The sequence below is a fragment of the Tursiops truncatus genome, chromosome 17 (assembly GCF_011762595.2).
Source record: "Tursiops truncatus isolate mTurTru1 chromosome 17, mTurTru1.mat.Y, whole genome shotgun sequence".
NCBI classification, from domain to species: domain Eukaryota; kingdom Metazoa; phylum Chordata; class Mammalia; order Artiodactyla; family Delphinidae; genus Tursiops; species Tursiops truncatus.
Genome location: NC_047050.1, coordinates 65,097,160 through 65,124,914, shown reverse-complemented (window position 1 = coordinate 65,124,914; position 27,755 = coordinate 65,097,160). Strand labels below are relative to the sequence as shown.

The window sequence follows — 27,755 nt, the reverse complement described above, 5'->3', positions numbered from 1 at the left end:
TCAAAATGGATTAAAGACGTAAATATAAGGCCAGACACCATCAAACTCTTAGAGGAAAACATAGGCAGAACACTCTATGACATAAATCACAGAAGATCCTTTTTGACCCACCTCCTAGAGAAATGGAAATAAAAACAAAAATGAACAAATGGGACCTAATGAAACTTAAAAACCTTTGCACAGCAAAGGAAACCATAAACAAGATGAAAAGACAACCCTCAGAATGGGAGAAAGCATTTGTAAATGAAGCAACTGACAAAGGATTAATCTCCAAAACATACAAGCAACTTATGCAGCTCAGTAGCAAAAAAACAAACAACCCAATCCAAAAATGGGGAGAAGACCTCAACAGACATTTCTCCAAAGAAGATATACAGATTACCAACAAACACATGAAAGAATGCTCAATATCATTAATCATTAGAGAAATGCAAATCAAAACTACAATGAGATATCATCTCACACTGGTCAAATATGTGTCTTTTAAAAAATCTTGCTTTAATCCTTTGTGATACAACAGTTGAAGTGTCTGGTTCTAAGTTCAGTTAATTTCGATACTTGGTTTTAATGGATGCTATAGCCCAAACCTCAGAGTGATCAGAAAAATTGTGGGATTGCCCTGGATTTCATTCAAGGGTTAGGAAGAACAAGACCCAGACAGCAGATATGAAAGTGGAGGGAAATAAAGTTATCTTTTCTTGTACTCCAGGGAGGTCCACTCTTTCAAGGTAATGGCTGTGAGTTCAGAATAAGAACAGAAAAGGTCCAACAATGAGGCTCCCAGAGCTGCAACATCTCAGTGTGGGCAGGAAAAGAGAGGCATAAGAGACTGAGAAAGAACAGTGAGAAGGAGGAATACCATGAGCTGATGGTCTCGTGGAAGCAGCTGCCTTTTCCTTTTAAATGTTACCCTGTTTTTCCTGTATCCTCACACACCTCCCCACCCATACACACACTTAGTACAATCCTAGGACAGCTGGTAGGCTACTGACAGAAAACTTGTGAACTGAACTGACAGAACAGTCCTGCAAATAGTTTCCACCCAACTGTCTCAGCATTAAAGATTGTAGGACTCTGTACAACAAAGAGGTCTTTGTTGTATAGATACATGAATGATAAGATCATGGAACTGGGTTCACGGTGCCAATATAGAGCCAGAGCTGACGAGATACTAGCTGCATCTGATGAATGCTTTCTGCTTTTTATAACACTTTCACTCTATATCATGTAAACAGTGAGCATAGTACATCACGCCCAGAGGAAGGGAGAACAGGTGTGTTCTCTCCATTGGAGAGATGACGGGGGTGGGGTTAAAAAAGAAGATGAGAAACTTGCTAACTATTACTAGAGCTAGGACAAGACACCAGGACTCCGGTGTCTCACAGATTTTTTTTGAACATTTTTCTCTCTCCCTGAGATGCCTTTTAATATTTTCCCAGCCCTTTAAGTTTACAGACTGTGGTCACTGACTTTATTTGAAGGTTTTCCATCCCCTTCAGCACATCAACTCCTAGTTATACCACAAAATCCAGCCCTTTGTCCACACATCTTAAATCTTTACTAAACCCCTTAAACTATAAACAATCTTAGACTATCTGGGATTCCTTCAGCTCATTTAAACAAAATGGAAATAATGCTATTTCTCATTACATAGGAATGTTGAGACAATTAAGATATGGTGAGGGCCCAACACATAGAAGACTTTCCATGAGTGACTATTAATTAATGGACACTATCATAAAGAGTTCAGTGGACAGTGGGGTGGGGAAAAGGCACTGTGAGGACTTCAGCTCTAACCTTGGGGATATTCTTGTTAGCACTGCAGACTTGCTTCCCTCCTGTCATCTAAATGGCAAATCTTGGCCTGCCCAAGATCAGTAGGAACACACAATGCTTGTGCTCCGTAATTGCAACATAAAAACAAGGCTCAGGTGGCTTCTCGGCCAAGCCATTCCAAATGTCTCTGCCCCTTACTTAATCGCAGTGATAAATACCATGTAAAGAGCTGAGGCTAAATGCCAAATGCATAAACCAGCTGGATAGCAGCAAAAACACAAGCTATTAGGCCCTTCTTTCTGATGCCTGGGGGAGCTTACCTGCTCCTTTTTTTCAACAGGCACCACAGTTGGAGTACTGTTCGATGTGTTTCGTAAGTCAGCATAGCAACAGCAGGGATATATATATTTGAAGTATTCTGCATCCAAACATCTCTCTAAGTGCTTTTAATACCAGCTTATAGCACACCGACCAGCAGGAGTTGGTATTTAATAACAGAGCTAACAAGAGGTTCAGTGTCCCAGAAAATTCCACCTGTTTCCACACTGCTGACCAGATGGCAAAGCATTTTCATGAGATTCTCTCCAAGACCTCCTGAGCACCTGTGAAAATCGGGTATTACAGTCGCACCCTAGACACTGGGGAACTGAGACCAAGGTTGAGCAGCCAACAGTGGCAATGCGGGTAGCCAATAACGAGGCAGAGCCTGTCTCCTGACCCCCACTTGCACAAACTTGACACCGTAGTGTGGCTGTCTTTGTCTTCTATACAACTTCCTGTCTCCCTGATGCAATCACGCACATCCTGGGGACTGTGGAAGACTGTGCTAAGGTGCCTGCCATGGGAACTCAGCCACCACCCAGTATAGCAATTTTCTTTCTTTTCTTTTTTAGATCATTATCTGTAAAATAAATTTTATTGAGAATCCTATTATGTAAGATAGATCCAAATGGGACTCAGCTTCCTTCATTATAAATTTTGGGAGGAGTCATGTCTGGCCTCTCAGCAGCATCCTGGCTCCTCCCCACTGAATGGCCCCCTGCTTGGAGCACAGTTTGAAAACCACTGGTTTGAACCAATCCCCAGTTTATAACTGAGGAAACTGAGTCCTAGAAAGAGAAAAGGACTCAGCAAAAGTCAATTTTTTGAAAGTCTTCAGAGCACTTTTACTTTCATTCACACATGTAACTCTGTTTGTCCTGTGTCATCGTAACATTACATTATGAGGAAACAGTCTGCAATTTCCCCAGCCCCACACAAAGAGTAAGAACTGGAGGTGGGATTCTAACCCAGGGCTTCTGACTCCAGATCTGCACCTTGTCACCACTCCACAGCTGCATCCCAGGCCTCTCATGAGGAAGCAAAATTGTGCCTCATTAAAACAAAACTTCACAAAGACCCAGAACTGCTCTGTAAGTTCTGAAGCAGCCAGACTCTTAAATATTTATTAAACAGGCATCATTTCACTGGTTCATATTCTAGATCACGTTCTCAGAGTTTTAACTCAGCACTGCAAACATTCCTTGTGGTTTCCCCTCCTCCTATGCCAGGCAGGTGAAATAATTATACTTCATGTAGTTAATCTGCACCTGCTATTGCTCAGCAAGTTTATCCTTTCCATGCAGCTTAGAGGAAATATGTTTTGGGGGAGGCAGGGTTGGGGGAGCAGATTAGGGGGGAGAAGAGAAGTATGAGTTTACAGTTAACCAGGGAGGTAGCAGTGCAGCAAGAGAACAAAGCAAGTGCAAACAAAGAAAAGGAGAGTAAGGGATGATGCATCCTAAGTGCCTCCTAGCCTGGCACTTTGCAGATGTGGTCCCTGTGCGACTTGCCAGGCACTGCATCTGAGCACCTGAGTCTTCTGTTGTCTTGGCTGCTGAAGAGCAAGCCATGTGTTGTGCAAGCTCTGCCATCCTTTGTCTATTCATCCCAGCACTCTGATGGGCTTCAATTTAAAGAGCAGTGACTTTTAAAAGAAATGTAAATCAACTCTCGCAGGTAGCAAGTCACCATCTATCCGTCTCTCCAGCCATCCTCTACATCACTCACTCACCCATTCACCCCTTGCTTTCTATAAATATATACTGAGTGCATATAAAGATATGGACTATGCTAAGGGCTACAAATACAATAATGATTTCAGCTGAATATGAAAACTAATGCTTACTGGGTGCTTATCACAACACAACCACTGTACTGAGCATGGACTATTATAATTAATGCTCCAAATCCCCATGATAATATTATCACCATTTTACAGATTTAAAAACACAGAGGTATGTCACCCAAAGTCATGCAGCTAATAAGTGGCAGATCCTGCATTCACTCCCAGAGTTCAAGCAGTTAACCATCATGCTAGACAGAGAGACTTCACGGTTTAATCCAAGAATAGTAATGGTGGACCCCTGTGATAACCTTTCTTCTCCTGTATTAGTTTTCCATATCTGTGTAACAAATTACCACAAAATTAGCAGCTTAAAACAATACACATTTTTAAAATTTTATGGAAAATTCCACAATGTGTGCACTAGTCACTTGATTACACTTCAGTCTCATGTCATGATTTTAATGAACTTTTTACTGCTCTGCCCATGTTCTCTTTTCTACTCATGAGCAAGAGTTCTGTGCAGGTTCTAGGAAGTCTGCACTCTTTCTTCAGTGCCAACTTTTCATTATATTATGCCTCTTGCCTCAAGTTTCAAGCTGTACCCACTCTATGCCTTATTCCACAACCTACAGAGCTTAACACTTTGGGACAGATCTTGCTGCAATAATATGTGGTGTATACATGTGTGTGTGTGTGTTTGTGTGTGTTCAGTGATGACAAAAATAAAAGCTATACATTGATCAAGATTTGGCAGCACATCTGTCAAGTAATAACTCAGTACATGCATTAGTTAGCTATTGGTGAGTAACAAGCCTTTCCAAAACAACAGGCTACTTAGCCTATGATTCCATGGGTTAAAAGAAAATTAAGTTGTGCTCAGGTGGGCAGTTGTTCTGATCTTCACTGATCTCCGCTGGGTTTACTCATGGATCTGTAACTAGTTCATGGATCAGCAAGTAACTGATCTAGGTTGGATTAAACTGGAATGACTCATCATTCTCTCTTCTATTCTTCAGGTAGCTGTCCCTGCTACTCTTTCACTTGGAGACATTGCTACTTCCCCATTAAAAAATTCATAGGAGGGATTTCCCTGGTGGCACAGTGGTTAAGCATCCACCTGCCAATGCAGGGGACACAGGTTCGAGCCCTGGTCCGGGAAGATCCCACATGCTGCGGAGCAACTAAGCCTGTGCGCCGCAACTACTGAAGCCCATGCGCCTAGAGCCCATGCTCCACAACAAGAGAAGCCACCACAATGAGAAGCCCACGCACCGCAACGAAGAGTAGCCCCTGCTCACCACAACTAGAGAAAGCCCACACGCAGCAACAAAGACCCAATGCAGCCAAAAATAAAATATATAAATTAATTAATTAATTTTTTTAAAAATCCATAGGGTTCTTGGTGGATGTGGAGGGCTTCCAATCACAGTAAGCTCCTCCCTCTATCACAGAAATAAATTCATGGCCTGGGACTAGCAAGTTAAGTATCTCATCTCCTTGGCCACATTGTTTGGCCCAAAGTATGGATATATGACACAAGCAAGACCAGTTTTATATATATATATATATATATATATATATATATATATACACACACACACACACACACACACACACACATATATATATATATGTACACACACATATATATACATACACACATATATGTATATCTCCCAGGGAAAATATAGTATTACCTATTAATATTATATGTATATATAATAATATATGCATATAATATTTTGTCAGGAAAAGTTTATGAATAAATATTCATAAATATATATATATATATGAAACAGAAGAGAAGATTGCTCTCTTCTCTAGGTTGGCAACTGCAATAATACAAGCCTGGAATGTCCACTATTCATGTACTTTCTCCCCCACCACATGGAGGAAGCTAACAAACTCTAGAACAGAATGAGACCAGTACCAAAGGGTACAAAGTTTCAGTTATGCAAGAAGAATAAGGTCTGGCAATCTAAGGTATAGTGATGTGACTATAGTTAACAATACTGTATTATATACTTGAAACTTGCTGAGAGGGTAAATCTTAAGTGTTTTCACCACAAACAAACAAATAGAATGAGATCAACACACAAGAAGAGGAAGTAAGGGATGGGAAGACAGTGAGGCCAGCAAACAAGTCCCCTGTCACCCTTGCTGAAGGCCAGCTCTGTGGTGGCCTGTCTATGCTTTGGGTTTGTAACATGGTATTTTGAAGTATTAAGTGAGAGATGTTCCCATTTTCCATGAATTGTGATCAAATCAACAGCCGAAGTACTATAACAAAATGATGTTAAGTTCTCCCACAACCACCTGGAAGGGCTGGGGTATAAAATCCCCCTTTTATAGTACTCTTCTACTTTCCTTAAGATGTCAGATAGGGGCTAGGGACAGGGAAGGAGCCTGCCTTTTAAAAGAAGAGAGAATTTGTTGAAAATCAACCATTTCTTATTTCTACCTACTGCGCCTCACATGGAGGAGAACCTTCGCTTTAACTCAGCCCCTAACCTTTTTCCTGTAAGATGCAGTTGCACAAAACATGATGTTCCCACCACCAGTACTCAGGAGCTGTTGACCATCTGTTTTATGAAATCTTCTGAACCACTAAACTGGCAAAGAGGCCACTGCTGTTGGGATGTGAAGAAAGGAGAAGACCTGTGAAGCCAAGAAAGAAAGGCCAAGGGGACCCAATGCTACCTCTATTTGGCAGGAAGAGATGACAGTTCCATGGGTAGAGCTGATACAACAGAAGTTGTCTGGGGAAGATACTATCTTACTAGTATCCCCAAGAGGGCTGTACACAAGGCTAAATAGATCCAGCAGGAAGGGCTGTGAGGTTGACCACCCAAGAAGGTGGCTGATGTGGGAGGAGGATGAGCCTCAACCAGGCCTCTCTCAAAGAAGATTAATGTGCAAGATTGAGCCCCTGGGATCTTCCCCAAAGTATAATACAGAGGTACCCCTACAAGAGAGCTAATGTTTGGACTCCTGTGACATAGAGAGGACTTAAGGTCAGTATAATAGCAATAATCAAGGGAAAAGGGCTGTTAAAAACCATCCATGAACAGCCATTTAAGGAAATATCTTTTTGTCACTTTCTTTCCCATTCCCAAGACCAGCAAAGTAAGGACGGGGCAGAGAAATGATCATACGGAAGAGTAATATGTGAACCTCAGCTCCCTTCCTGTTTATGCCAATGGGGGCCAAACTCACCTATGCTTGTGGGGGTGGGCGAAAATAAGAAAAAAGAGTTGTAGAACAAAGAGGACTTAATATTAGCCCTTGAAAGTGACCAAGAAGTTATAAAATCTGACTAGGATGTCATTAAGTAGGTGACTATATAATTTATTGCAAATTCCAGGGCACTAATGAGAGGCACTATTTATAACTGCTTGAGGACAAAGGTGTAAACCAGAATAACCCCAGGCAAATATAGACATATGTCACTATGCCCGTAAGGAAAGGGGCTTCCAGAGAACACAACTGCTAACAGATTTTAGAAAAATAAAATTGCTTCAGGTTTATATTTGAAATTGAATTATGAAGCCAATTAATGTCTACTAATTTTTTACTTTTTGCAATGAAGCTACTTTGAGAGGTTTTTGTCACAACTGAAGAGTTCTCACTAAAAAATATGTAAATGTAAAAATAATCAGTCAGGTGTAAGTACTAAGACAAAGGTTGGCACTAGGTACTAGAGGAGCATGGGTGAGAAGCCCCTAACCCAGCCTGGAGGGTCAAGGAAGAATTTCCAGAGGAAGAAACCCTGGGCTGAACCTTTTAGTACAAGCAGAAAACACAAATGAGAAGGATGGGCAGAAGGGAGAGAGGAAGGCTAAGGAAAAAGTATGCGAAAATAAATAAATGCAAGAAGAATACTAAACAGATGAAAATGGTAGGATCTAAAGTAGGGACAGGCAAACCACAGTCCACAGGTCAAATCTGGCCCTCTGCCTGTGTCTGTCAATAAAGTTTTATTGGCACATAACTACAGCCATTATTTCACATATTGTTTACGGCTGCTTTCACACTACAGTGGCAGAGTTGAGTAGTTGCAGCAGAGACTGTCTGGCCTGTGGAGCCTAAAATTTTTACTAGCGGGCCCTTTACAGAAAAGGTTTGCTGACCCTCTTCTCTAAAGCACAAGATAGTCAATGAGGTGCCCCCTCAGGTTCACTGCCAGTTCTAAGAGAGGTATAAAAAGGGTGAGGGGTCTTCTTTATTACTACAGTTAGGTCTTTGATTTTGCATTTCTGTTTGGTTTCCTACCTGGAGAGATTGACTGGATCCTGAAATAAAAAGTAGTAAGACTTGCTTTGTGAATGCCAGGGAGAGTTCTAAAGATATTGCCTCCAAGATTCTGTGCCCTCAGGCCCATTTTTTAAAATTGGGTCCTTACAGAAGCAAGTCCTAAGAAGAGAAGCAATAGCATGTTATTTATTCAAGAGGCACAGAGATCCTGGTGGGGCAATGGCAGGGTGACACGGGAGGAGGAAGGCAGACAAAGAGGAGGGTGTTACACATTCAGTAACCACAGAGCACAGCCAGAACCTCATTCCTCCGGGAATATATGGGAAGTTGTGTACAACTCCTGCCTCAGAAATATTCCAGCCAAGGGAGGAGGAGGCCAGGCTACTTATACCCACTACCCAGCAGTTATTGGTTAGACCCTCCATCACCAGATATCAATTCCTGGTCAGGAGCTCCAACAGCCTGAGGACAGATTCAAATGAATAATTACTTCAATTAATAATAACAATGTCTTGGTTTTACTTGAATAATGCCGTCTCAAGTACAAAGACACACACACATATACTTTTACAAAATAAATACATGTGTCAAATATAAATTTTATATATTTTACAAAAATATATATTCACATAAGTTAATCTTGAAAATATCTTTGTGAGATATGTGTACATATATGCATGCATGGATATAAATACACATATATACATGCACATATATTATGCCCATTTTATAGATATAAGGAAACTGAAGTGTAGAGAAGTAGCATGTAAAGAACAAGAACATAGGCTTCAGCATCAGGTAGATTGAGATTTAAGCCCTAACTTGGGACACGAGAAGAAGAGACAGGAGAGATGGGAAGTGGGAGAGAGACCCACGTTGCCATTACCGCTAGCACTGAAGATGGAGCAAGGGGGCCATGAGCCAAGGCATGTGGCTCTAGAAGTTGGGAACAGCACTTGGCTGACAGCCAGGAACCCCAAGGAACTGAAATCTGCCAGCAAGCTAGATAAGCCAGGAGACAGAGTCTCTCTAGCCCTTCCGAAAAGGGATGCAGCTCTGCAAACATCTTGATTTTAGCCCATGAGACCCATGCAGAACATCTAACCTGCAAAACGTTCTGGAGGCAAGAAGTCTGAAATCAAAGATTCAGCAGAGCTGGACTCCCTCCAGAAGATAGAGGGAAGATTCCATTCCTTGCCTCATTCAGCTTCTGGAACATTTCACCAAATATTCTAGAACTGCAGAGACTGGAGAAAACAAGGCCATCACTTCTTCTTTGTTAGGTTCATCACAATTGAGATAGAATAGTTTTCAGTGCATATAATTATTTCATCAAGAAGGAAGTGGAGGAGATTGGTTCAAGATGGCAGAGTAGAAGAACCTGCTCTCACTGCCTCTTGCGAGAACACCGGAATTACAACTAACTGCTGAACAACCATCGACAGGAAGACACTGGAACTCACCAAAAAAGATACCCCACATCCAAAGAGAAAGGATAAGCCACAGTGAGACGGAAGGAGGGGCGCAATCACAATAAAATCAAATACCATAACTGCCAGGTGGGTGACTCAAAAACTGGAGAACATTACACCACAGAAGTCCACCCACTGGATCGAAGGTTCTGATCCCCACATCAGGCTTCCGAACCTGGGGGTCCAGCAACAGGAGGAGGAATTCCTAGAGAATCAGACTTTGAAGGCTACCGGGATTTGATTACAGGATTTCGACAGGACTGGGGAAAACTGAGACCCCACTCTTGGAGGGCACACTCAATGTGCACATCAGGACGCAGGGGAGGGAGTAGTGACCTCACAGATACTGAACCAGACCTGCCTGCTACTGTTGGAGGGTCTCCTACAGAGGCAGGGGGTGGCTCTGTCTCACCATAAGGACAATGAAATGGGCAGCAGAAGTTCTGGGAAGTATTCCTTGGCGTGAGCCCTCCCAGAGTCCGCCATTAGGCGCACCAAAGAGCCCAGGTAGGCTCCAGTGTTGGGTCACCTCAGGCCAAACAACCAACAGGGAGGGGACCCAGCCCCACCCAGCAACAGACAAGTGGATTAAAGTTTTACTGAGCTCTGCCCACCAGAACAACAGCCAGCTCTACCAACCACCAATCCCTCCCATTAGGAAACTTGCAGAAGATTCTTAGATAGCCTCATTCACCAGAGGGCAGACAGGAGAAGCAAGAAGAACTACAATCCTACAGCCTGTGGAACAAAAAAAACCACATTCACAGAAAGACAGACAAGATGAAAAGGCAGAGGGCTATGTACCAGATGAAGGAACAAGATAAAACCCCCAAAAAACAACTAAATGAAATGGAGATAGGGAACCTTCCAGAAAAAGAATTCAGAATAATGATAGCGAAGATGATCCAGGACTTCTGAAAAACAATGGAGGCAAAGATCGAGAAGATGCAAGAACTGTTTAACAAAGATCTAGAAGAACTAAAGAACAAAAACAGATGAACAATAAAATAACTGAAATGACAAATACACTATAAGGAATGAATAGCAGAATAACTGAGGCAGAAAAACGGAAAAGTAATCTGGAAGACAGAATGGTGGAATTCACTGCTGCGGAACAGAATAGAGAAAAAAGAATGAAAAGAAATGAACACAGACTAAGAGACCTCTGGACAACATTAAACACAACAACATTCGCATCATACGGGTCCCAGAAGGAGAAGAGAGAGAGAAAGGACCAGAGAAAATATTTGAAGAAATTATAGTTGAAAACTTCCCTAACATGGGAAAGGAAATAGCCACCCAAGTCCAGGAAGCGCAGAGAGTCCCATACAGGATAAACCCAAGGAGAAACACGCCGAGACTCATAGTAATCAAATTGGCAAAAAGTAAAGACAAAGAAACATTATTGAAAGCAGAAAGGGAAAAACAACAAATGACATACAAGGGAACTCCCATAAGGTTAACAGCTGATTTCTCAGCAGAAATTCTACAGCCAGAAGGGAGTGGCATGATATACTTAAAGTGATGAAAGGGAAGAACCTACAACCAAGATGACTCTACCCGGCATCTCATTCAGATTCAATGGAGAAATCAAAAGCTTTACAGACAAGCAAAAGCTAAGAAAATTCAGCACCACCAAACCAGCTCTACAGCAAATGCTAAAGGAACTTCTCTAAGTGGGAAACACAAGAGAAGAAAAGGACCTACAAAAACAAAAACAAAACAATTAAGAAAATGGTCATAGGAACACACAAGTCAATAATTACCTTAAATGTGAATGGATTAAATGTTCCAACCAAAAGATACAGGCTTACTGAATGGATACAAGAACAAGATCCATATATATGCAGTCTACAAGAGACCCACTTCAGACCAAGGGACACATACAGACTGAAAGTGAGGGGACGGAAAAAGATACTCCATGCAAATGGAAATCAAAAGAAAGCTGGAGTAACGATACTTGTATCAGAGAAAACAGACTTGAAAATAAAGAATGTTACAAGAGACAAGGAAGTACACTACATAATGATAAAGACACCAATCTAAGAAGAAGATATAACAATTATAAATATATATGCACCCAACATAGGAGCACCTCAATACATAAGGCAACTGCTAACAGCTCTAAAACAGGAAATCGAGAGTAACAAAATAACACTGGGGGACTTTAACACCTCACTTACACCAATGGACGGATCATCCAAACAGAAAATTAATAAGGAAACACAAGCTTTAAATGACACAACAGACCAGATAGAGTTAAGTGATATTTATAGGACATTCCATGCAAAAGCAGATTACACTTTCTTCTCAAGTGCGCATGGAAAATTCTCCAGGATAGATCACATCTTGGGTCACAAATCAAGCCTCAGTAAATTTAAGAAAACTGAAATCATATCAAGCATCTTTTCTGACCACAATGCTAAGAGATTAGAAATCAATTACATGGAAAAAAACGTAAAAAACACAAACACATGGAGGCTAAACAATACATTACTAAATAACCAAGAGATCACTGAAGAAATCAAAGAGGAAATCAAAAAATACCTAGAGACAAATGACAAGGAAAACACGACGATCCAAAACCTATGGGATGCGGCAAAAGCAGTTCTAAGAGGGAAGTTTATAGCTATACAAGTCTACCTCAAGAAACAAGAAAAATCTCAAATAAACAATCTAACCTTACACCTAAAGGAACCAGAGAAAGAAGAACAAACAAAACCTAAAGTTAGCGGAAGGAAAGAAATCATAAAGATCAGAGCAGAAATAAATGAAATAGTCCGAAAACAGTAGCAAAGATCAATAAAACTAAAAGCTGGTTCTTTGAGAAGATAAACAATATTGATAAACCTTTAGCCAGACTCATCAAGAAAAAGAGGGAGAGGACTCAAATCAATACAATTAGAAATAAAAAAGGAGAGGTTACAACAGACACCGCAGAAATACAAAGCATCCTAAGAGACTACTACAAGCAACTCTATGCCAATAAAACGGACAACCTGGAAGGAATGGACAAATTCTTAGAAAAGTATTACCTTCCAAGACTGGACCAGGAAGAAATAGAAAGTATGAACAGACCAATCACAAGTAATGAAATTGAAACTGATTAAAAATCTTCCAACAATCAAAAGTCCAGGACCAGGTGGCTTCACAGTTGAATTCTATCAAACATTTAGAGAAGAGCTAACACCCATCCTTCTCAAATTCTTCCAAAAAATTGCAGAGGAAGGAACACTCCCAAACTCATTCTATGAGGCCACCATCACCCTGATACCAAAACCAGAGAAAGATACTACAAAAAAAGAAAATTACAGACCAATATCATTGATGAATATAGATGCAAAAATCCTCAACGAAATACTAGCAAACAGGATCCAACAACACATTAAAAGGATCATACACCATGATCAAGTGCAATTTATCCCAGGGATGCAAGGATTCTTCAATATACACAAATCAATCACTGTGATATACCATATTAACAAATTGAAGAATAAAAACCACATGATCATCTCAATAGATGCAGAAAAAGCTTTTGACAAAATTCAACACCGATTTATCATAAAAACTCTCCAGAAAGTGGGCAGAGAGAGAACCTACCTCAACATAATAAAGGCCATATATGACAAGCCCACAGCAAGCATCATCTTCAATGGTGAAGAACAGAAAGCAATTCCTCTAAGATCAGGAACAAGACAAGGATGTCCACTCTCACCACTATTCTTCAACACAGTTTTGGAAGTCCTAGCCATGGCAATCAGAGAAGAAAAAGAAATAAAAGGAATACAAATTGGAAAAGAAGTAAAACTGTCACTGTTTACAGATGACATGATACTATACATAGAGAATCGTAAGGATGCCACCAGAAAACTACTAGAGCTAATCAATGAATTTGGGTAAAGTTGCAGGATACAAAATTAATGCACAGAAATTTCTTGCATTCCTATACACTAATGATGAAAAATCTGAAAGAGAAATTAAGGAAACACTCCCATTTGCCATTGCAACAAAAAGAATAAAATACCTAGGAATAAATCTACCTAGGGAGACAAAAGACCTGTATGCAGAAAACTATAAGACACTGATGAAAGAAATTAAAGATGATACCAACAGATGGAGAGATATACCATGTACTTGGACTGGAAGAATCAACATTGTGAAAGTGACTATACTACCCAAAGCAATCTACAGATTCAATGCAATCCCTCTCAAATTACCAATGGAATTTTTTACAGAACTAGAACAAATAATCTTAAAATGTGTATGGAGACACAAAAGGCCCCAAATAGCCAAAGCAGTCTTGTGGGAAAAAAAACAGAGCTGGAGGAATCAGACTCCCTGACTTCAGACTATACTACAAACCTAAAGTAATCAAGACAATATGGTACTGGCACAAAAACAGAAACATAGATCAATGGAACAAGGTAGAAAGCCCAGAGATAAACCCACGCACCTATGGTCAACTAATCTATGACAAAGGAGGCAAGGATGTACAATGGAGAAAAGACAGTCTCTTCAATAAGTGGTGCTGGGAAAACTGGACAGCTACATGCAAAAGAATGAAATTAGAAGACTCCCTAACACCATACACAAAAATAAACTCAAAATGGATTAGATACCTAAATGTAAGACCGGACACTATAAAACTCTTAGAGGAAAACATAGGCAGAACACACTTTGACATAAATCACAGCAAGATGTTTTTTGATCCACCTCCTAGAGTAATGGAAATAAAAACAAAAATAAACAAATGGGACCTAATGAAACTTAAAACCTTTTGCAAAGCAAAGGAAACTACAAATTAGATGAAAAGACAACCCTCAGAGTGGGAGAAAATATTTGCAAATGAATTAACAGACAAAGGATCAATCTCTAAAATATATAAACAGCTCATGCAGCTCTGTATTAAAAAAACCACCAACCCGGGCTTCCCTGGTGGCGCAGTGGTTGAGAGACCGCCTGCCAATGCAGGGGACACGGGTTCGTGCCCCGGTCCGGGAAGATCCCACATGCCGCGGCGTGGCTGGGCCTGTGAGCCTTGGCCACTGAGCCTGCGCATCCGGAGCCTGTGCTCCGCAAGGGAGAGGCCACAACAGTGAGAGGCCTGTGTACCGCAAAAAAAAAAAAAAAAAAAAACAACCAACCCAATCCAAAAATGGGCAGAAGTCCCAAACAGACGTATCTGCAAAGAAGACATACAGATGGCCAAGAAATACATGAAAAGCTGCTCAACATCACTAATTATTAGAGAAATGCAAATCAAAGCTACAATGAGGTATCACTTCACACCAGTTAGAATAGGCATCATAAGAAAATCTACAAACAACAAATGCTGGAGAAGGTGTGGAGAAAAGGGAACCCTCTGCACTGTTGGTGGGAATGTAAATTGATACAGCCACTATGGAGAACAGTATGGAGATTCCTTAAAAAACTAAAAATAGAATTACCATATGACCCAGCAATCCCACTACTGGGCATATACCCAGAGAAAACCATAATTCAGAAAGACACATGCACCCCAGTGTTCACTGCAGCACTATTTACCATAGCCAGGTCATGGAAGCAACCTAAATGCCCATCGACAGACGAATGGCTAAAGAAGATGTGGTACATATACAGTGGAATATTACTCAGCCATAAAAGGGAAAGAAATTGGGTCATCTGTAGAGACGTGGATGGATCTAGAGACTGTCATACAGAGTGAAGTCAGAAAGAGAAAAACAAGTATCATATATTAACGCATATATGTGGAACCTAGAAAAATGGTACAGATGAACGGGTTTGCACGGCAGAAACTGAGACACAGATGTAGAAAACAAACGTAGGGACACCAGGGGGGAAAGCGGCGGGGGGGGTGGGGATGGTGGTGTGATGAATTGGGGGATAGGGACTGACATGTATACACTGATGTGTATAAAACTGATGACTAATAAGAACCTGCTGCATAAAAAAAATAAATAAAATAAAATTCAAAAATTTAAACCCTAGGGCTTCCCTGGTGGCGCAGTGGTTGAGGGTCTGCCTGCCGATGCAGGGGACATGGGTTCGTGCCGCGGTCTGGGAAGATCCCACATGCCACGGAGCAGCTGGGCCTGTGAGCCATGGCCGCTAAGCCTGGGCATCCGGAGCCTGTGCTCTGCAACAGGAGAGGTCACAACAGTGAGAGGCCCATGTACCGCAAAAAAAAAAAAAAAAAAAAAAAATTTAAACCCTAACTTGGACTGAAACTAGCAGTGACCTTGGAGAAGTTACTTAACGTGTCTGAGCTCATAAATTGAGGATCATAATGCCCCTTCCATAGGGTATTTAGGAGGAGTAAATAAAGTAATGTTGTGTTAATAACAGCTACCATTTTGGGGAATCTACCCTGTGCCAGGCATTGTGCTAAACACTTTATGTACTTTACTTCATTTAATTGTCTCAGTCTTATGTGATATGTTTAATATTACACTGCCATAAAGACCAAGTGAATTGAGCAAATATGTGTGAACTGTATAGAACACTGGTAGCACACTGTGGGAAAGCAAAAAGACTGGCTGGTCTTATAAATCTAGAGGCTGAGCGAGAAGCGCTGCCCAGGAGGAGCGGGAGGAGGAAGACAAAGCGGCAGGGGGATGAATATGACACGCTTTCCACACCCCTGCAGAAGAAGCTGCCCTGCAGGAGTCAACTGCTCGACAGATTGTACCTTTTAAGAAGTAACGTTCTTGGTTTGTTTCTACTACTGCAATAAATCAGGCTGTGTAACAGTAAAATATTTATTTCCTGCAAGAAAAAAAAAACTCTATTTACTTATAGGCCAATAGTAACATCACCGTGGTCTAAATATACATTTATAATAGCAAAGGTGGAAAATCAACGGGGAGTGGTAACGAGAGATGTCAGACCACGTGCATTGGGCCGTGCCAGTAAGCACCAGCCCCTGACTTTTCCTGGCCCCTGAAATGCATGGTTATTTGCCAGGGCTACACCTCAAAAATGAACTCCCATGGAAATGCAAGCAGAAATGGAAAAGCCATACTAGGTTCGTTCCTAGTCCTTGAACCTACAGAACACCATCTTGGCATTTGCTGTCCTTCCACCTGGAACAGTTTCCCCCCAGGGAAAGCTGACTACAGACTGGCCGGCTCCCTGACTACATTCATTTCTGTAATCAAACGTGGACCCTGAGGCCCTCTGTCACCTTATCTGAAATAGCACCCTCCCCACCAGCACTCCAATCCTGCTGTATTTGTCCTTCATGGCATTTAGCACCACCTGACACTTCAAATGTCACTTCATTCCTTATTACTAATTTTATATTACTATTACTAATTTTATCTATCTATGCAGTAATTTATTTTTTATTTTATCCATGTGTTTATAATTTTATGTTTTTGTGCAGTGTCTCTCCACACTAGCATGTAAACTGCACAAGAATAGGAACTTCCATTGAAGCACTTCAAACATCTACAACAGAGCTGGGCATGTAGTAGGGATGAATAGATATTTTTCTGAACAAAAATTTATCTTTATACTTGTTTGGAGGTTGGTTTTATTTGTTGATTTGTTTTTAAATGCAAGTTATAAACGAGTTGCAAACTGATTAGAGTTGTACTGTCTGTCCATTCTCTTGGGTCCATTGGGTTGGGTTGTCTTGTCTAAATGTTACACTGAATAGAGAAGAGAAGCCAGAACACATATTAACAGTATCGATTTCTTATCAAGGCTTTATACACTAATTTTAAACTGATTGTCCTATCGTGGTCTCACACTACATTAGGAGGACTGAGTTGGTATCGCTGTTCCCATTCGAAAGATAGAGAAGCTCTGGTTCAGGGAAGTTAAAGGGCTTGCCCAAGGTCACACAGCAATTTAGTTGTTGGTGGAACAGGTGGTTGAGGCTAGAACACAGAAGTCTGGATTCCAATCTAATGTGTGTTTTCATTAGGCACAAAACAAGAAACTGATTATATGCATATAACCAACACCTGCCACAACACCTTCATGCTCACAGAAGACATTAAACATCCACAAATGGCACACCTTCCGCTGGACCAGGGCATGGCATTCCAGCCAGCCTGTCAAGCAATACATGTTAAAAGAGATTAATCTGCCTACCTGTCTCCTATCCTATTGACTCGTTTGCCCTCTCCCAGTCACCTGTCCACAAGATGGAGACAACGCATGGCTTAAGTTTTAGAAAGGGTCTTTAGGGATTACTTACTGAAAAGCTTTACGAGTTGCTCAGCACTATTTCACAATTGTATACTTATGTACAAGTATATTATGGTTATTTTGATATACTGCACTGGAATGAATTGTGTGTTTTATACCCCCACAAACATACACACAGAGAGTCATAAAACAGTATTATAAATTATGTGTAAGAACAGGAGTAGATGCTTTAAAATATTTATTTCATTGCCATTACAGATACATCTCATATTTATACTTTATAGAAACGAGAAAGAATGAATCTAATCTTTGATACTAGATGATTACATGTTTCAGATGGTCCTAAATCTTACATGCCTGCAGTATCAGATTGAGGAAACTGGTCTTGATAAGGCATGTGTGTTTGTTTGTTTCTCACAGGCCAAGACCAAAGAATAGTCTTCCTTTTAAGAAGTATTCCCAAAGAATCTGGTTTATACCCAAGCAATAATTGTGATGCATAATTATTTTGCAAATAGGCAGTCATGGTAAAATTTCTTTATACCTCACTTCTCAGTTACCACCTGGGGTTCTAATTAAAATTCACTCTTGGTATATGTAATAGCATCAGATAATGTTATTCTTACCTCATTATGTAATAATTACATCTGTGGCTTTTGGTTTTGTTTTTAATTAGCTTCCACAGTTCTCTACAAATGACATGGGGCAACCAACACAGTTCACTTTTTTGATATAAAAAAGGATAAAGGACAAAAAAAGCATCCAAAGTTAATTAGGATATCATGAATAAAATGTCGATGATTTGAGGTGAATAGACTGGGTTGTATTTCAACCATCCTTTTCTCTTACCCATCAGTTCCTATGACAAGCCTGTGCCCACAGTAGAGGGGACCTTGTGGACATATTTTCTAAAGGCAGACACCTGTTTTAAGTGGTGCAACTGCAGGATACTGACTTCATGGCATTTTGTCCTGTTTCATTCATTCTACATCACAGCCTTGCACCATACTTGCTGTAGAACTCTGGAAAGCCTGGAGGGGTGGCATATGATGATAGGTAGTATCAGAGAAAGAACCAGAGGAATCAAAAGTGGTGCTTAACCCAGGACCTGGCTGCCCATCTGAGGGCAGGAGGAGCAAGGAGGATGGAGGGCTGCCATGATGTCTAACCTCATCTCACCCCTTGGACTGGGTTTGAGCAAGAGAAAGATTTAGTCACTTACTTCAGATTTAAAATGTCACATCATTTTATATGAAAAAGCTGGGGAGGCCAAATAACATCTAGGCTACAGTAATTTTATATTCAAAGTAATAAAAATTCAGCAGACATATGTTGAGAACACAAGGCTCTGTGCCAGGGGATTGTTCTTGAGTTGAACATAATAATGCTTTAGTTGTAGATAATAACTATCCTTTTGCCTAACTAATTTGCTAATTCAGTTTTACCTCCTATGCTTGAGACCTGTCTCAGCCCTGTTTAAGAACCTTCAATGGGGGCTTCCCTGGTGGCCCAGTGGTTGGGAGTCCGCCTGCCGATGCAGGGGATGCGGGTTTGTGCCCCGGTCTGGGAGGATCCCACATGCCGCGGAGCAGCTGGGCCCGTGAGCCATGGCCGCTGAGCCTGCGCGTCCGGAGCCTGTGCTCCGCAAAAAAAAAAAAAAAAAAAAAAAGAACCTTCAATGGCTCTTCTCCACTACCTAGGAGATCAATTCTAAATGCCTAGGCTGGCATCAAAGACTTCCAGTTAAGTCCCCAATCTATATGTCCTGCCATGCCCTCTAATGTTTCTCTTAAAAAACATTCCATTCCAATCTTTCTGGTCCCCAAGTCATGCCTTATACATTTCTACTTCTGTGTCTCTCTCTCTCTCTCTCTCTCTCTCTCTCTCTTCCCTTTGCTCTCCACATCCTACCCACACAAACATAAAGCCTTACCATACTTTTCCACTCTTATTCGTCCTATATAAGCCTGACATATCCCTGTCTTCCCACTGCACACTCCATGTGTCGTTCTAGAGTGTACAGAGACTCTGTGACTTAATACAAGAAAGACCTACTTAGGAGCAATCAGCCTATTCATGTTTTTGCCTATTCATGCTTCTTTTGGCCAAATGGTCTCTTACTGATTTGTAATAGCTCTTTATCTATTGAGGAAATAAGTTTTTATGTGTCATTCTTTTTTTTTTAAATAAATTTTATTTATTTATTTATTTATTTTTGGCTGTGTTGGGTCTTTGTTGCTGCGTGCAGACTTTCTCTAGTTGCAGCGAGCAGGGGCTACTCTTCATTGCAGTGCACAGGCTCTAGGCACGCAGGCTTCAGTAGTTGGGGCACGTGGTCTCAGTAGTTGTGGCTCGTGGGCTCTAGAGCACAGGCTCAGTAGTTATGGTGCAGAGGCTTAGTTGCTCACGGCATGTGGGATCTTCCCGGACCAGGGTTCAAACCTGTGTCCCCTGCTTTGGCAGGTGATTCTTAACCACTGCGCCACAAGGGAAGCCCCCATGTGTCATTCTTTATGCTGCTTCTCCTGGGCCGAAATGTTATATTTTTATGTAGCTAAATCTGTCAGTCTTTTCTCTTAGACCTTTTAGGTTTTATGACTTGTTTAGGAGGACTTTTTCCCCATTCCAAGATTGCTTAAGGATATATTTTCTCTAATGCAGCATTCTTAAGCGGATTTGCCTAATAAGATTTTCCTTTCTCTGAGCAACAGAATGTTGTCAACAATATTCAGGTAGGGTCCATCCAGGTTTAATTTAATACCTAAAGGGTTCTTTAATGTGAGACTCTACAAAGATGATCAAAAGAAATAACTGAACAAGACTAATGCCACTGTATAGTATGGCAAATAGACAGGGTTTACTGAACTAAAATTTTATATTGTACAACATACTACAGATATTATTTGGTGGGTTTCTGCTACTCACTCACCATTCGTCATCATGAAGAAAATGAAAATAGTTAGCCATAGTCTGAGCTCTCATCTAATTCCTCTTCTTTTTGCCTTTTCTAAGTTATTTTTCAAATTGAGATATAATTGACATACATTGCGTAAGTTTAAAATATACAACATGTTGATTTGATACATTTACATTTTGCAATACAATTATCACAGTAATCATATTAGCTAACACCTCTAACATGTCACATAATTATCAATTTTTAAATTCCTTTAATTTAATGTCACACCTCCCAGGTGATTCAGCCTGAAATATTTCTTCATGTGTCGAGATCGTTATTACTTGTGGGGAGTAGAGTCTCAGTTTCTACTTGTGCAAAAGCATCAAAGTTCACTCAACATATAGAGGCTTTACCTCAAGTATTCCAAGGAAGCTTGTTTCCTTCAACAGAGTGTGAAATATCTGTGCTGCTAGTAATGGACTATCCCAAGATGTTTACATTTGCTGTCACTCCTTCACCACCTTGCCCTCTGCTGTCTCTGTTTTGAGGAAGAGAAAGAACAGGTGGGATGACCCTGGCAGTCCAGTGGTTAAGACTCTGACTTCCAATGCCCGCGGGGTACGGGTTCGATCCCTGGTCAGGGAGCTAATATCCCACATGCCTCGTGCCTCATGGCCAAAAAACCGAAACATACAACAGAAAAAATATTGTAACAAATTCAATAAAGACTTCGAAAATGGTTCACATCAAAAGAATCTTAAAAAAAAAAAGAGAGAGAGAGAACAGGCTCTAGCAGTCATAAGACCGGCTACTGTTGTTAGAGCCTGTACACAAACTACCTCCTCACTATTACTTACATTTCTTATAGAAGAGAAAACAGAGGCTCTCAGAGGTGGAGTAATTTGCCCACCATGGCAAGGCCAGAGAGAGATACAGGCAGGATCTAAATTGAGGTCAAACTGCCGACTGAGCTCTTAAGAATCAGACAATATATCCGCGTGAGAAATTAAGAGGTACAATAGGACTTCAATGGAGAGGCAAAAATAATAATAATAAACTGTGCCTGAAGAGATCCACAAAAAAGGAGATCTTTGGGAAAGGTCTCAATAATAGCAGGTGCTCCCCCAGGTTTAGCACAACAACAGTCCTTTAGAGAAAATATCCTACACACCCACTAACTGGAATAAACAGGGCACCTGCGGGCTCCCCCTTCCCTTGCTGGCTTGTTCTCTGACGGCTGCAGATGGCAGCGTGGCTGGCTGACTTTTTGTCTAGACAGAACCTACTCCCCACAGCTCACATAATTTCTCAGATGCTGCCAGGCCACCTCCACCTCCTCCTTTCCCTCCTCCTCGCTATTCTGTATTCTCCGTGCTGCTCCCGTCCTGTGGAAAGGAACACATCAAAGCCATATGGAGTCATTCTTTCTGGGCACCCCACGTCCTTTCTCTCTTCTCCTTTTCCTGGAACATTAATATTAATAGCTTGTTTCTTCACAGTTGCTTTCTTCTCCAACCTCAAGGGACCGGAACCTTTTCTTGGTCTTTGTGACAGACGGAGGGAGGCCTCATTTGAAGGCGTGGGGAGGTGTGCCAGGAAGCACAGGCATGGATGATGTCTCTGATGTAATCCCAGGCCACGCAGTGCAAGCACGTGATGTTGGCTCCACTGCCAGTCCAGTCCACCCGAATATTCTTTGTAATATGTGTCCTTTTGGAACAGGAGGAGAAAGAAATACGCAAACGATCTAGCCAAAGGCCAGTGAAATCATCCCTAATCAATAATCACTGGTTTTGCAGCCAGGCTCTGCACGCATTTTGCATATCTCATCTCATATAATTATCACAATTCTACCGGCTTAATATTGATATCCCCGTTTTATAGACAGGGAGACTCAGGCTCAGAGAGAGTCAGTCACTTGCCTAAGCTTGTGAGCTTGAAAGTGAAAATTCAAATCTCCTTCTAACTCATTTCAAAGTCCGTATTTTAAACCTTCACCATCAACTATTTCCTATCCTGGAGCCTCTATTCAAGCTGAAGTACCAGAAAATGGAGACAAGAAGAAAGGCTTCTTTTGTGCTCAGTGGACCCCACAGCATCAGCACAAGAGAGCTGGCGCAGCAGGACCCAGCCTTTGTGGGTCTGCCTTCTCCTTTCTCACGCCCACTCCAGTCCAGTTTGGTACCATCTCTGAGGTTCATGGAAGTTCTGGCATGGAGAGCTGTGAAGCCAGAAGCCATTGGCCAGATCTGTGCTCACCTGCCCTCAGAGAATGCCTGATTCCCCCACTGTGCTTTCCCACCATGGGCTGGAGGATGGCTGCACATCAGGAATAACAAGAGGAGATGTACCAGGCTGACTGGGGTGAATCCCAAAAGGTCAGTGGCCACCTTGCCATGGGGAAAGGTGACAGTGCTTCAAGTTCAAGTTCATGGACATAACACGATATGGAAGTGACAAAGACACCACACCTCTGTAGTTTTGTTTTGTTTTAATTTTTAATGCATTCCCTGGACTCTGAAAGTCTAAAATGGTCAAAATATCTAGAAAGTTCATCATGGTTTACTACGCTTTGTGTGATATGGCTTTGGCGGGCTTTTTCAGCCTGACCATGAACAACTCTCTCTCTCCTAGCTCTAATCAAGGCAGCCTCCTTTTCTTTCCTCAAACACATCAGGTTCCTCCCTGACTGAGGGCTTTCCAGCCTCAGGGCTGCTCCCTCTGCCATTTACCCAGCTCATCTCCACTTATCTTTTGAGCTTCTTTGTTCCTGCCCTGTCAGATTAGGTGAGTTCATCAGACTGGGCAGCCACCAGGCACTAATTTATATAGGGCACATTTGCCTGTGAAGGACCAGATAGTAAATATTTTCAGCTCTGTGGGCCATAAAGTTTCTGTCACATCTACTTAACCCTGCTGTAGTAGTGTGAAATCCAGCACAGATAATACATAAGTGAATAGGTTTAGCTGTGGGTTCCAAAACAACCTTATTTACAAAAACAGGGGGCCAGCTGGATTTGACCTGTGGGTCATAGTTTGCTGACCTTTGCTCTAGGACATCACTGAAATACAGAGCTTCAGAAGCAGTTAACTCAGGTTTCCACAGTAAACTAACGAACCATGTACACCAGTCTTGATTCCAGAAAAGTGAGTCATACCTTGAGTATAAATTGAAGCAAATATTTCTTGCTGGGCTGAGCCCACCTGTGATGCGTATTTTTTTAAGAGATGCATGTTATTGGCAGTCAGCTGAGATCTGGAATCCCAATAATCCACGGGGTGAAATGGGAGCAAATTATTTATTTTAATATCTATATGTTGGATCCTTTAACACGTTTCACAAGATGATTTCTGTCTTGGGAAATTACGAAAGAAAACTTAAGTAAGAATAAGAACTACGGAAATACAGAAAACATTTTGCCAGAAACATGCACAAATATCAATTCTGCTTCAGTCAGTGGAAGTCAATTAATGGGTGGAGCTATTTTGGTATACAGTTTTAATTAATTTAAAATAAGTTTCTTGGAAGTCTGGCTACATTCAGGCCATGGGTTCCATGGCTATGCCCTCTGTTTTTACCACCCACCTCTCCCAGGCAAGCCAAATTACAGGTTCTACTGCTATCAGTTTTATTTTTGGATACACAGACTTCCCACCAGCTTCCAGTGTCTGGTGGAGCCCAGCAAGAGCCAGCCAGAGGAAGTTCTCTTTATTTATTCTTCAACCGTTAATTGGACACTTACTACGGGTCACGGGACACGTGAATGAAACACTGACTCTACCTATAAGGATCTCCCTGATCAGGTGAGTAAGTAGGTCATACGCATGAAATATGATTCAAAGAATAAAAATAGCATGCAGCACTGAGGAGTGCACCCACATATGAGTACCACAGCCACCTGCACCCTGTGGCCCTCAGCCGTATGCATCCTTGTAGTGAGCTTGCTGCTGGAGCCTCGGGCTGTCTGGATAAAGGCTCAGGCCACGTTGGGGCATTAGAAGACATAAAGGGCACAGAATGATGGTGCTGTTGGGAGAACATGGGTGACCACAGCAAAAGAAAGAAGTGTTTAGACCTTGCATAAGCTCAGGCTCCCCAAGACTCTTCCACAAATGCCCATTACATCAGCTGGTTAGTTGAGTTATAACTCTTCATTGGTCCATGGGTTCTGGATGGGCTGGCACTGCCAGTAACAGAATGCAGTTCTTTAATTATTGCCTCTTTTTTCCTACCCCCACTAATTAGGATGATCTCCAGCCACCCCCAAAATATCTAACCCAGTTATAGTAAGAGAGTTGCTAGAAGTCCCTAGCAATGTCATACTGGGGCCCAATGGATGTAGCAAGAACTAAAGGGAAAAGCCATTAGGTTGTGCAAGATGCTTGGAAGCATTCTATAACCTTCCCCGCTACAGCATAGTAAGAACCCAGAACCTAGATGTTAGGACTGGGTCACCAGCCTCAACAAAGATGGAAGACAGGTAGCTAGAAGGCCTGTACTCCTCTGACCCAGTGGATTTGTCACTCTGCATAGGCTGCTAGTGACAGCTCTGCGATCGCCCCACAAAGCACATTCATAAATCCATGCCTGTCTGCCACATCAGTGTATATTCTCTCTCATACATATCCTGAAAAGATCTTGTTTTCTGTTTCTTTAGTAAAATGAAGTGATTTTTTTTTTCAAATCAGTTTCTTCCTGCCTCCGATAAATAAAAGATGAACAAGTTTTTTTTTTAAATCTGTTTGAAAGCATACCAAATTATTAGCCTGTGTGGGACAACTATATTTTTGAGTCCCTCTGATATGTTTTCTCATTGCTTCTTATACTTCTCTTTCATAACACTTTTCAAAGTTTCAATTAATTAATGTTTTGCTAATTCTTTCTCCAATGTCTCTTCTGATTGTGTACCACATGAGGACAGGGGCCATGTTGCTTGTACCATTTAGGTTCCTTCAATATTCATCTGCTGAATGAACAAAGGAATGAAACTGATTTTTTCTTCCCTTTTTTAATGGCTGCATTGGGTCTTTGTTGCAGCGAGCAGGGGCTACTCTTTGTTGGCCGTGTGCAGGCTCCTCATTGTGGTGGCTTCTCCTGTTGCAGAGCATGGGCTCTAGGCGCGCGGGCTTCAGAAGCTGTGGCACACAGGCTCTAGAGCGCAGGCTCAGTAGTTGTGGCGCATGGGATTAGTTGCTCCGTGGCATGTGGGATCTTCCCAGACCAGGGATCGGACCGTGTCTCCTGCATTGGCACTTATTCATCACACCTCTGCTGGGAATGCCTATATTTGGGCTAATTATCTCTGACTTTAACCGTGAGCCTGTCAGTATCAGATGCTCCATCTAGATAGCCCCCATCTTGATGAGGGATGGAAACATCTCCATTGATCCTTGTGGTGGGAAAACAGGATGAGAGGCAAAAAGAAAAAGGCTGGTTGGCAGAGAAGGCATTTGCCCACTTTCAAGCCCAATTATTAATATTCTGTGGAAAATAAGAAACCTATTTAATATTCTGTGGCAAATAGGAAACTCAACACGATAACAAATAACTTCCTGCTGGACATTTCAAGTAATTCAGACTCTAATTCTGCTGTCTGAAAAACTCTAATTCTGTTGTTTGGCTCTCCTGGAGTCAGGGAGCCAAGGCTGAGTTACAGTTTGCAAGGCCAACGTATTTCTGAGATCACTCCAGGAGACCTAATGGGAAAATTCAAATGAGGCCACCTGCTTTATTACATGTCAAGAGGAGCATGCCCCCTCCTCCCTGGGTGCAACTTATTCTCCTAACCCTACAGCATGGGAAATGGGATTTTGCAATGGATTTTTTTCCTTCAAAAGTCATCATCCTTACCAAGCCACCAAGCTCTTCATTGAAAATGGATTTAGATAATTTGGAGTTTGGTGTACTGGGCTTTTATTTTTTTTTTTCCAATTTTCTTTTTGTGTTCAGGAAGAAACCCATTCTGGTGTAGTCATGCCCCATTGAACAGAGCCAAACCTAGATATGATTATTTCCTCTGAGATGAAAGCAGCCTAATACGGAAGAAGCTATTGAAATTGAAATCCCAGAAAACTACCAACCCAAGGCAGGGATATTTTTATCAATGATGCATTCTCCCAAGAGGAAGGTTATTAAAATTTCAATTTTATATCTGTGTGTATACATATATATTCACATACATATGTTCACACATATATGAATGTGTGCATATAAATACGTATATGGTTTTATATATACTTATATATATACATATATGTATATACATATATATAGTATATATATATATATATATAGTCTTCAGAAGGAAGACATGCAGTAATTAGTGGAGAGAGCAGAATCACTAACATCTAATTAGAATGGAAAGAGAAGTAATTTTTTAAAACTGTCATATATTTAATTAAGAAAAATTAGCATTTGGATGCATGGCTACCAGTTGGTAATGAGGTGAAGAAAAGCAGGTTTCAAGAAAACTGGGACGAGTTCTAAATACACACTCTGCCCCACACTCAAATAACCACAAACAGACCCTCTAACTGGAGCAGCCATGTACTAAGTTGAAACTCTTGTTCTATCAGGTTTCTCTTCTTGTTAAAGAAGCACTGGAAGCACACCCAGCCACACACCTTAGCTTTAAGAGGTTTCTGTTCTTTAGAAGTGAGCACGGTGATGTCATGTGGGTGTGGCACTGTCCCTTGCTTCCTTTCCAGAGACTACAAGAGACCTTTAGATGTTTAAGGTCTGAATGTGAAGTTCATACAGAACCTTGTAGTTCCACTTGGCCCTCAGCAGGCAGGATTCCCAAGAAACAACAGATTGTTCCTTCTGCCAGCTATGCTTGGTCAGTCACTGGTTGTTTCTGTTCTATTTCTATCCTTTTTGGTTTGATTGCTTGTTTGTTTGAGCCCTGATTTGGTTCTTACAGGAAATCCACCAGGGCAGTTACCGTAGTCCATTCAGGCTGCTATAACAGAATTCCATAGACTGGATGAGTTAGAAACAACAGAAATTTATTTCTCACAGTTCTAGAGGCTGGGAAGTCCAAGATCAAGGGGCCGGCAGATTTGGTGTCTGGTGAGCGCCTACTTCCTG

The 27,755-nt window shown here is 41.4% G+C and overlaps 1 protein-coding gene and 1 long non-coding RNA gene across 2 annotated transcripts in view; both read right to left on the bottom strand.

The window, feature by feature from the left end:
• The window catches only part of LOC109549456 (uncharacterized), a 663,670-nt gene that overhangs the window by 569,395 nt on the left and 66,520 nt on the right, over positions 1–27,755 (bottom strand). The gene's annotated exons all lie outside the window — the stretch shown is intronic.
• LOC141276944 (uncharacterized) lies at positions 17,988–26,823 on the bottom strand. Its single transcript, XR_012327353.1, has 2 exons — positions 23,824–26,823; positions 17,988–22,375 (listed from the first exon to the last, which is right to left on the bottom strand). It is a non-coding gene; the product is annotated as an uncharacterized lncRNA (long non-coding RNA).